Genomic DNA, 9,731 nt, shown 5'->3' on the forward strand with positions numbered 1-9,731 from the left:
AAGTGACCATGGCATAAATCACGTTAAGACGGCACCATTCAAGCCGGCCTCAAACGGCCAGGTGGAGCGAGCAGTGCAGATCATTAAACAAGGCATGCTCAAAATCCAAGGTCCCACGCTGCAGGGCCGCCTGTCGCGACTGCTGCTGGCATACAGATCTCGTCCGCATTCACTGACTGGAGTTCCCCCCGCGCAACTATTAATGAAACGGACCTTAAAGACAAGGCTCTCATTAATCCTTCCAGACATGCATGAAATCGTTGAGGCAAAGTGCCGCAAGCTAACCGAGTACTTTGTTATGTATAACCATGCAAGTTATGTACGATGATTGTTTGTTATAATTACGTCTTCATTAAGGAGGGAGAAATGTAATATATATAGCTCAACCCACTGCAGCCACTACAACAATAAAGAGGGAACAGGTCACCTGACATGTTCCTGAAGTTATCAGCCATCTTCGAGTCTGTGTGTTTGTGAGGTTGTACAGAAGATATCACAGTACCAAGTTTAAAGCTCCCCCTGCAGCGCCACTGCCCATCCCCCAGCGTGTTATTGTTCTCACTGAGCTCTTTCAACTGCCGGAACACTACTGAAACTTAACTTCCATCACTGGATTACTTGCGAACAGGACTTCATTGCTCTGTTTTTCAGTCATTTCAAGTCTTATGCTGCTGAATTATTTTATCAAATTGGTTTCTGATCTCCTGGACTTCTCTGGACATCTAGACTATGGGGCCAAGTTTCGGCCTGAGTTGCTCCTGTTTTTTTGGAGCAACTGGTTTGGAATGGAGTATCTTAGAAATTGCAATTCTCGGCATTTAGTTTGCTCCAGTTCTAGTCAGTTAGAACAGTTTCACTTTGGAACAGATTTTTTTTCTTCAAAAGGGGGCGTGTCCAGCCACTTACACCCGTTTTGAAAGTTTAGGCAGTGAAAACATACTCCAAACTAACTTAGAATGGAGTAAGTGTAGATTTTTGTACGCTCAGAAAAACCTTGTCTACATTTAGAAAATCAGGCGTAGGTTACAAATCAGGCGTAGGGCATGGGGGGGGGCGGGTTTAAAGGGAAGTTTACAAACATTAAACACTTCAGTTTTACAAATAAAGAGCCATCATCAATAACAAATGATAAATACAACAATAAATCAACCAATAAATCAATCCAAAAAAATTAGTAAAAAATTAAAAAATTAAAAAATCAATAAATAAAACATTTTCTACTTACCGACGGCAGCATCGGGAGTCCTCCAATAGCGTGCTGGAACGGCCCCCCCAGTGTGTCTCTGTCAGTGTCTCTATCTCTCTGTCTGTCTGTGTGTGTGTCTCTCACTCTCTGTCTGTCAGTGTCTGTGTTTCTGACAGCGAGGGGAGGGGGAGAAGGGGGGCGGCGGGGGGTAGAGGGGGAGGAAGGAGGAAGGAGGTAGAGGGGGGAGGGGGGAGGAGATGGGGGGAGGTGAGGGGAAGGAGGGAGGGAGGGAGGGAAGGAGGGAGGGAGGGAGGGAAGGAGAGAGGGGGAGGGAGGGAAGGAGAGAGGAGGGAGGGAGGGAGGGAAGGAAAGGGAGGGGAGGGGAGTGGAGAGAGAGAGAGGGAGGGAAGAGAGGGGAGGGAGAGAGGGGAGGGGAGGGGAGGGAAGAGAGGGGAGGGAAGGGGAGGAGAGGGGAGGGAGGGGAGGAGAGGGGAGGGAGGGGAGGAGAGGTGAAGAGGCAGAAAGGGAGAAGGAGGCTGAACAGGCTGGGCCCAAGACTTCGGGCTGGATTTACAGGTAGGTGGCATCGGGTCCCTGGTCCGGGGGGTGGGAGGAGTCGCGGAGGTCGGAGGGGTGGGGGGTGGTCGTGGAGGTTGGGTCGCCAGGGGAGGGGGGGCGGTTGTGGAGGTCGGGTCGCCGGGGAGGGGGGGCGGTCGCGGAGGTCGGGTCTCCAGGGTGGTGGGGGGGCGCGGAGGCTGGGGGGGGAGAGTGGAGGTCGGGTCGAGTCGGGTCGGGGGGGAGGAGCGGAGGTCGGGTCGAGTCGGGTCGTGGGGGGAGCGGAGGTCGGGTCGCCGGTGGGGCGGGGGGTGGGCGCGGAGGCCGGGTCGCCAGGGGGCGGGGGGGTGGGGGAGTGGAGTTCGGGTCTCCAGGGTGGGGGGGGGAAAGCGGAGGTCGAGTCGGGTCAGGGTGGGGTGGGGGGGTTGAGTCCGGTCCGGGGAGCGGGAGTCAAATCGGGTCGAGTCCGGTCGGGAGGGAGCTGGGCGTGAGAGGTGAGCCTTATCCACGCAGTCCCAGTGAGGCCATTCGGCCAGGGCTAGGGGCTGCGTGCTTCGGGCCCCTCCCACACAGTTTTGGGCGCCTGGAGCTACTGCACATGCGCGCCCACTGTAGCGCGCATGTGCAGAGGTCCCGGCACTGTTTTCAGCACAGGGACCTGGCTCCGCCCCCCACAGCTCATGCTGCGCCGCGCCCAGCTCCAGAGGGCCTGCAGGGAGCCGGAGAATAGGTGAGTTTTTTTAGGCGCACTTTGTGGCGCGAAAAACGGGTGTCCAGATCTGGGCTGCGCCGAAATTTGGTCCCAATGTTTCTGCTTTGAACTACACTGGGTGACATCACTACTTTTCTGCACTGGACTACACTGGATTACATTGTAAGATTTACCTGCTGCGTCTGTATCTCTGCTGCTAAAAGATTTTTTTACCTTTTAGACTGCGGCTGTGTCTCTGCTGAACTGGTTCCAATGGTTTTCAGCTCTGCTGGCTTCTAGCTAGCAGCTGCTGCTTCTCTTGCTGTCCGGTGACTTGTTCTACCAGTTTACAGCTTTGCTAATCACTGGCTTGTGGTTCACTTTTTCTCCCCCGCATTGTCTACGGTGACCTCCACCTTGCATCAACTTCGCCATCATCTTTCTGCACCACCACTCATTCCTATGGCAACAGTCTCCATCCTCGAATTCTCTACCCTTCAAATAGCTTCTGGACTTCACTCGCCTGCTTTGGACAATGGTTCGTCGATGCTTTGTGCTGGCACCCATCCTGCTTACATCAGCTTTGTCCTTCTATAGGACCTCTGACTTTGACCCTGGTCTCCCAAACTATTGTCTCCAAACTATTCGCTGCTAGCAGGAAATATGTATCCCATTAATTATTACATATAAACAGGCCTATGTAACCTGATCTTTTCCCCTGTGCCCATTCATGTGTGCACTTTGGTTGTTTATCCGGACCTGAGCCACAATACTTTTCCACTTTTTCACCCTCTTTTCTTTTTCTCTTTATCCCTCCCCGACCATTCTCTCCTGTCATCATGCCTTCTATCATCTCTCCTCTCTTGGATACTCTGCCCTTCCAAATCTTTACCCCCATCCTTCATTACTCTTTGACCCTATTCTCCGTCTGTCATTCCAGGCTTGGCTCCCTCTTAGATAAGCCTACAGCTTCTCTCCGTGCCTTTCGAGGCACTCATGGCTGCATCCTTACGAGCACCAACCCCAATTGTACCATCCTACTCTCTCGCCGACCTTCCCATCCAACTGGGGACTTACCTTGCCAATCTCCTTCCCGTCCAACTCACCGCCACCGCCCCCCCCCTCCCCCCCCCCGCCCCCAGTGCTGAACCTGAGGAGGGTGGCAGTGGGTCAGCCATCACCGACCCTCTCCGCATCTCCCTCCAGAATGTCCGTTCACTTGTGAACAAGGCCCTTGCCATCCATGAGCTTATCGTGGATGATTGCATCGGCATCCTGGCCCTGACGGAAACTTGGTTGAGGGGTGATGACACCTTACCTTTAAATGAAGCCTCCCCGCCTGGCTATACGTTCTGCCAGCTGTCCCGCTCAGACCGCCGTGGTAGCGGTGTGGCATCTCATCACAAAATCACACCTTGGTCTGTCCCCTACTCCTCTGCCACTTTCTCCCCCTCTCACCTCCATTTAACATTCTCGTTCTCTACCGCCCACCCAAATACCATAAAATGTAGTGACCGAGATATCTTCACTGCTTTCTTTTCTCAGCCTCTGCACCGAACAGCTTCTCATCCTCGGTGATTTCAACCTCCATCTCAATTCATCATACTCTCTCTCCTGGGTTCACTAGCCACCTACCCTCCCTAATCTCTCCCTCCATGTAAACTCCCCAATCCATATTCATGGCCACCCCCTTGACCTTGCTATCGCTCGTGGCCTCGCTACTCGCATCGTGTCAATCGCAAATAAGGCCATCTCTGACCACTTCTTCTTATCGCTCTCCATCCACATCCCCCTCCCAACCTCCCCCCCCACACCGCCACCCCCCCGCCCCCGCCCAGCAATCCTATCTCCTTCTGTGTCCAACCCTGGAAAAAACTCTCTCTAAACTCACTTACAACTGCACTTATGAAATCCTAACTGCCTTTGGCCCTCCAACCACCATGATATTTCTGCAGCTACAAATCTATTCAATCACACCTTTGATGCCCTAGTCCCTATTAATACAATTGCTCTCTCTCACCCTGGCCGTTCCCCCTGGTACAGCCCTCATCTTTGCTCCCTTAGCTATGCCTGAGCCCAGAACCCACATCTTTCTCCAGTTTCTCTCCAATCTCCCCTCATGACTTCTCCGTGCTCATCTTGTTTATGACATCCTCTTCCTGCTCCCTTGACCCTATTCCTACTAAACAGCTGTCAACTGTGGCTCAGTGGGTAGCAAACTTACCTCTGAGTCAGAAGGTTGTGAGTTCAAGTCCCACTCCAGGAATTTGAGCAGATAAATCTAGGCTGACACTCTTGTGCAGTACTGACTGTTGGAGGTGCTGTCTTTCAGATGAGATGTTAAACTGAGGCCCTGTCTGCCCTCTCAGGTGGACGTTAAAGATCCCATGGCATTATTTCGAAGAAGAGCAGGGGAGTTATCCCTGGTGCCCTGGCCAATATTTATCCTTCAAAAAAACTTAACAAAAACAGATTATCTGGTCATTATCACATTGCTGTTTCTGAGAGTTTGCTGTGCCCAAGTTGGCTGCCGCATTTCCGACATCACAACAGTGACTACACTCAAAAAGTACTTCATTGGCTGCAAAGCACTTTGAGACATCTGATGGTCATGGAAGGCGCTGTATAAATACAAGTCTTTCTTTTTTTTAAGTCCAGGGATGCAGACTTGAACGGATATGTCGGAAAATTGGTTGAGCCATTCACTGCCAGATCTGGTTGGAGCACTTAAAGTATTATCAGGCCAAAGTTGCTCACTGTTCCAGAATCATTCTGGAAAGCAAATATAAACCCCAGCTTCTATTCTCCACTGTTAACCATCTTCTTAAGCCTCCCCCTCCGACTCCTCCACCCTCACCTCCGACAACGTGTGAGGAGCTCATGGACTACTTTGTCTCTGCCACTTCCCTTCCTTCCCCTAGCACACCGGGCCAAACTTCCTCAAAGGTTCCCCCCTGCCCTGGCCCTGAACTCACATCTTTCTGCAGTTTCTCTCCAATGTCCCCTGATGACCTCTCCAAGCTCATCTTGTCTATGAGACCCACATCCTGCTCCCCTGACTCTATTCCCACTAAACCTCCTTTTCTGGCTCCAATGTTAGCTGACATTGCTAACTGTTCTCTCTCCTCAGTTACTGCCTCCCTCTCCCTTAAATCTGCCATCATCACCCCTGGCCTCAAAAACCAACCCTTGATCCGTCCGTCCGAGCAAACCACCGCCCCATCTCCAACCTCCCTTTCCTCTCCAAAGTCCTTGAAAATGTTGTCGCCTCCCAAATCTGTGCCCACCTTTCCCGCAATTCCATGTTTGAATCCCTCCATTCAAGTTTCCGCCCCTCCCACAGTACCGAAACGGCTCTCATCAAAGTCGCAAATGATATCCTTTGTGACTGTGATGAAGGTAAACTATCCCTCTTCATCCTTTTTGACTTGTCTGCAGCCTTTGACACGGTTGACCACTCCATCCTTCTCCCACACCTCTCCTCCGGCACTCAGCTGGGTGGGACTGCACTCGCCTGGTTCCATTCTTATCTATCTAATCATAGCCAAAGAATCACCTGCAAAGGCTTCTCTTCCCACTCCTAAATCGTTACCTCTGGTGTCCCATTATCCTCGGCCCACTCCTATTTCTCATCTACTTGCTGCCCCTTGGTGATATAATCTGAAAACACAGCACAGTTTCCACAAGTACACTGATGACACCCAGCTCTACCTCACTACCACGTCTCTCGACCCCGCCACAGTCTCTAAATTGTCAGATTACTTGTCTGACATTGAGTTCTGGATGAGCAGAAACTTTCTTCAATTAAATATTGGGAAGACCAAAGCCCTTGTCTTCGGTTCCAGTCATAAACTTCGTTCCCTAGTCACTGACTTCATCCCTCTCCCTGTCTGAGGCTAAAGCACACTGTTCACAACCTTAGTGTCATATTTGACCCTGAAATAAGCTTCTGATCACATATCCGCAGCATAACTAATATCTCCTATTTCCACCTACGTAACATCGCCCATCTCCACCCTTGCCTCAGCTCATCCACTGCTGAAACTCTCATCCATGCCTTTGTTACCTCTAGACTTGACTATTCCAATGCACTCCTGACCGGCCTTCCACAATCCACACTTTGTAAACTTGAGATCATCCTTGGCTGCCCGTGTTCTAACTCGGACCAAGTCCCTTTCACCCATCACCCCTGTGCTCGCTGACGTATATTGGCTCCCAGTTAAGCAACGTCTCTATTTCAAAATTCTCATTCAATGTTTTCAAATCCCTCCATGGCCTCGCCCCTCCCTATCCTTGTAATTTATTTCATAGAAACATAGAAACGTAGAAAATAGGTGCAGGAGTAGGCCATTCAGCCCTTGGAGCCTGCACTGCCATTCCATGAGTTCATGGCTGAACATGCAACTTCAGTACCCCATTCCTGCTTATTCGCCATACCCCTTGGTCCCCCTAGTAGTAAGGACTACATCTAACTCCTTTTTGAATATATTTAGTGAATTGGCCTCAACAACTTTCTGTGGTAGAGAATTCCACAGGTTCACCACGCTCTGGGTGAAGAAGTTTCTCCTCATCTCGGTCCTAAATGGCTTATCCCTTATCCTTAGACTGTGACCCCTGGTTCTGGACTTCCCCAACATTGGGAACATTCTTCCTGCATCTAACCTGTCTAAACCCGTCAGAATTTTAAACGTTTCTATGAGATCCCCTCTCATTCTTCTGAACTCCAGTGAATACAAGCCCAGTTGATCCAGTCTTTCTTGATATGTCAGTCCTGCCATCCCGGGAATCAGTCTGGTGAACCTTCGCTGCACTCCCTCAATAGCAAGAATGTCCTTCCTCAAGTTAGGAGACCAAAACTGTACACAATACTCCAGGTGTGGCCTCACCAAGGCCATATACAACTGTAGTAACACCTCCCGGCCCCTGTACTCAAATCCCCTCGCTATGAAGGCCAACATGCCATTTGCTTTCTTAACCGCCTGCTGTACCTGCATGCCAACCTTCAATGACTGATGTACCATGACACCCAGGTCTCATTGCACCTCCCCTTTACCTAATCTGTCACCATTCAGATAATAGTCTATCTCTCTGTTTTTACCACCAAAGTGGATATCCTCACATTTATCCACATTATACTTCATCTGCCATGCATTTGCCCACTCACCTAACCTATCCAAGTCACTCTGCAGCCCCATAGCATCCTCCTCGCAGCTCACACTGCCACCCAACTTAGTGTCATCCGCAAATTTGGAGATACTACATTTAATCCCCTTGTCCAAATCATTAATGTACAATGTAAACAGCTGGGGCCCCAGCACAGAACCTTGCGGTACCCCACTAGTCACTGCCTGCCATTCTGAAAAGTCCCCATTTACTCCTACTCTTTGCTTCCTGTCTGACAACCAGTTCTCAATCCACGTCAGCACACTACCTCCAATCCCATGTGCTTTAACTTTGCACATTAACTTCCTGTGTGGGACCTTGTCGAAAGCCTTCTGAAAGTCCAAATGCACCACATCAACTGGTTCCCCCTTGTCCACTCTACTGGAAACATCCTCAAAAAATTCCAGAAGATTTGTCAAGCATGATTTCCCTTTCACAAATCCATGCTGACTTGGACCTATCATGTCACCTCTTTCCAAATGCGCTGCTATGACATCCTTAATAATTGATTCCATCATTTTACCCACTACCGATGTCAGGCTGACCGGTCTATAATTCCCTGTTTTCTCTCTCCCTTCTTTTTTCAAAAGTGGGGTTACATTGGCTACCCTCCACTCCATAGGAACTGATCCAGAGTCTATGGAATGTTGGAAAATGACTGTCAATGCATCCGCTATTTCCAAGGCCACCTCCTTAAGTACTCTAGGATGCAGTCCATCAGACCCTGGGGATTTATCGGCCTTCAATCCCATCAATTTCCCCAATACAATTTCCCGACTAATAAGGATTTCCGTCAGTTCCTCCTTCTTACTAGACCCTCTGACCCCTTTTATATCCGGAAGGTTATTTATGTTCTCCTTATTGAATACCGAACCAAAGTACTTGTTCAATTGGTCTGCCATTTCTTTGTTCCCAGTTATGACTTCCCCTGATTCTGACTGCAGGGGACCTACGTTTGTTTTGACTAACCTTTTTCTCTTTACATATATATGGAAGCTTTTGCAGTCCGTCTTAATGTTCCCTGCAAGCTTCCTCTCATACTCTATTTTCCCTGCCCTAATCAAACCCTTTGTCCTCCTCTGCTGAGTTCTAAATTTCTCCCAGTCCCCGGGTTCGCTGCTATTTCTGGCTAATTTGTATGCCACCTCCTTCGCTTTAATACTATCCCTGATTTCCCTTGATAGCCACGTTTGAGCCACCTTCCCTTTTTTATTTTTACGCCAGACAGGAATGTACAATTGTTGTAGTTCATCCATGCGGTCTCTAAATGTCTGCCATTGCCCATCCACAGTCAACCCCTTAAGTATCATTCGCCAATCTATCCTAGCCAATTCACGCCTCATACCTCCAAAGTTACCCTTCTTTAAGTTCTGGACCATGGTCTCTGAATTAACTGTTTCATTCTCCATCCTAATGTAGAATTCCACCATATTATGGTCACTCTTCCCCAAGGGGCCTCGCACAACGAGATTGCTAATTAATCCTCTCTCATTACACAACACCCAGTCTAAGATAGCCTCCCCCCTAGTTGGTTCCTCGACATATTGGTCTAGAAAACCATCCCTTACGCATTCCAGGAAATCCTCCTCCACCGTATTGCTTCCAGTTTGGTTAGCCCAATCTATAGGCATATTAAAGTCACCCATGATAACTGCTGCACCTTTATTGCATACACCCCTAATTTCCTGTTTGATGCCCTCCCCAACATCACTACTACTGTTTGGAGGTATGCACACAACTCCCACTAGTGTTTTCTGCCCCTTGGTATTCCGTAGCTCCACCCAGACTGATTCCACATCATCCAAGCTAATGTCTTTCCTTACAATTGCATTAATTTCCTCTTTAACCAGCAACGCCACCTCACCTCCTTTTCCTTTCTGTCTATCCTTCCTAAATGTTGAATACCCTTGGATGTTGAGTTCCCAGCATTGGTCAGCCTGGAGCCATGTCTCCGTGATGCCAACCACATCGTATCCATTAACTGCTATCTACACAGTTAATTCGTCCACCTTATTCTGAATACTCCTCGCATTGAGGTACAGAGTCTTCAGGCTTGCCTTTTTAATGCACGTAGACCCTTTAGAATTTTGCTGCAAAGTGGCCCTTTTTGTTTTTTGCCTTGGGTTTCTCTGCCCT

This window comes from Pristiophorus japonicus, chromosome 13, assembly GCF_044704955.1.
Source record: "Pristiophorus japonicus isolate sPriJap1 chromosome 13, sPriJap1.hap1, whole genome shotgun sequence".
Classification (NCBI taxonomy): domain Eukaryota; kingdom Metazoa; phylum Chordata; class Chondrichthyes; family Pristiophoridae; genus Pristiophorus; species Pristiophorus japonicus.